Genomic DNA, 2,121 nt, shown 5'->3' on the forward strand with positions numbered 1-2,121 from the left:
AGCTGGATAGAACGAGAAACGAGGAGGTGAGGAGGAGAATGGAGGTGGGAAGGGAGTTGGGAGATAGGGTCGATGAAAGAGTATTGGGATGGTTTGGACACATGGAAAGAAGGAATGAAGAAATATTAGTAAAAGAGGTGTGGAAGGAGTGAACATGAGAGGGCGATCAAGGATGAGATGAATGGATGGGATAAAAGGGACATTGGGAAAGAGAGGAATGTCTATTGAGGAAGGACAGGAGAGGACAGAAGAAAAGGGTGAATGGAGTGTATGGGTGATGCTGTGATGTATGAGGGGGAGTGGGTGGGGGATGGGGGTGAGGGAGTATGTGTGGAAAATAAATTGACACAGCCCGAAGGGATTTCTCTCCGTCTTCTCCATTTCTGCGTGAGGGGACGGAGAGGGGGTCGCCAGTTTAATGAAGCAGCTTTGTTGTGGATTTGCTGTGTCTTGCGACACTGCTTCTGACCCAGGGCAGTGAGCGAGATGTACAGATGGCCCGTCATCCAGGAGGAGCCAAGATAAGAGGGAGGGAAGGGGATGGATGGGAGTGGAGTATGTGGGAATGGAATGGATGGGAGTGGTTTTTATCCCTTTGTTTTGGGGTTACCTCACTTGTAAGGGGGGGAAAGCCTTTGGTATATGTATATGTATGTATGTATATGTCAGAGTGTTTGCTATATGTCTGTACTTGAAAAAGCTGTAACAAGCGAAACGTCGTACCAATAAATGTTTTGATCTCACACGGTGTTGATTCTCACAGTCTTGTCGGCTTTTGCCCATTGTGTTTCCACTTCTCATGACAACACGAAAATAAATATCAGAGCGTCCTGATCAACCTGGGCGAGATAAAATTGACACTTTTCTTTCTCTGGCGAAAGAAAGAATCATTGTTAATCGTAGAGAGTGTTCTACGTGGACACAGACCCTGACGGGTAAACCCTCATCAGGTCACAGCATCTGAACGCCATGTATCTGACCAATCTTCCACTTGTCCCACCAGTTCGGGGGGATATCAGGTATTAACGATACTCACTTCAGGATACTTTTGAGTGTATGTGACATGGACACGATATATTAGAGTGGATCTTACTCGTAAGGTTGTTCTTATCTTATTTATTTGTTTATTCATTTATTTTTTATGTTTCATTTATGTATATATTCTTTTGTCGTTTACGTTCCAAGGCCCATGTGTGATGGGTCCAAGAGTCGGCCTTGTTTTTTTAGTTTTGGGTATTTTCATAGGATTCCTTATCCATGTATGAATAATTAGTTGATGTTTGAGGCCCTGTAGATTACTTCAGAAGCTAAATTGATAGCATGGTATCAGTAAAGCCAAAGCAGTGAAAATTAGAGCTTTCCCTGTTGACCACTAGGGGCGTGGACTACACAAAACGAAAGTGAAGAAATTTCATTTCCTCTTTTAATTTTTTATATTATTTATTATTATTTCGCAAAAATAAAATGTGTTCTTGACAGAAAATGAAGGGTGTCTTGAAAGGTGAATTATACTCTCAGCAAAATAATTCTATTGTTTTATTTGTGCTTGCAGTCTAAACCCACATACAATGCTACTGCCGCTCGTGTGTATGAATGTGTTTATTCAAACAACTACGATGGAGAACCAGGGAACCTATACGACTATATCTGCTTTTTCTTAACACCACTTGCCACTGTTGTGTAAGGGTGTCTTAAGTGCATTCACCAAAGTATGTTACTCGTTCATATTCAACGCGAAGAAAATTATCTTTTGCACTTAATTGGTTGGTTTGGAATTCTCGAATCCCTTGGAAAAGCCAGGGTTTTTTTTTCCTAGTAATTTCATTGCATTAACGAAAACATTTTGATTAGACATCTTTTGTTTCCTCTTCTAACTGAATATGAGCTACTACGGGAGCGACACTTAGGATCACAGGCAGCTAAAACTACACATGACTATAGCACCAATGCCGTGGGTTAATATTATACAAGCGTGTAGAATTATATTTGTATATTGGAGCATACATACCGGCCTGTATTCATCACAGATACTAAGGCCGGAACCCATCTTATAATGAATTGGGTCTACAATATACTGTATCATGCGATGGTACCTATGGAGGTAACTGTTAGTGCGAGGTC

At 41.3% G+C, this 2,121-nt stretch overlaps 1 protein-coding gene across 2 annotated transcripts in view; it reads right to left on the reverse strand.

Moving 5' to 3' along the window:
* Positions 1-1,521: 1,521 nt before the first annotated feature.
* LOC143017811 (crustacyanin-C1 subunit-like) overlaps positions 1,522-2,121 on the reverse strand; it is a 49,688-nt gene continuing 49,088 nt past the window's right edge. For both annotated transcript variants that reach the window (XM_076172706.1, XM_076172707.1), the window contains exon 7: positions 1,522-2,121. This exon is cut by the window's right edge and continues 1,507 nt beyond it. The gene's annotated coding sequence lies outside the window, so the exon portion shown is untranslated.

This window comes from Oratosquilla oratoria, chromosome 33 (assembly GCF_046742065.1).
Source record: "Oratosquilla oratoria isolate Oo_2021 chromosome 33, ASM4674206v1, whole genome shotgun sequence".
NCBI lineage: Eukaryota > Metazoa > Arthropoda > Malacostraca > Stomatopoda > Squillidae > Oratosquilla > Oratosquilla oratoria.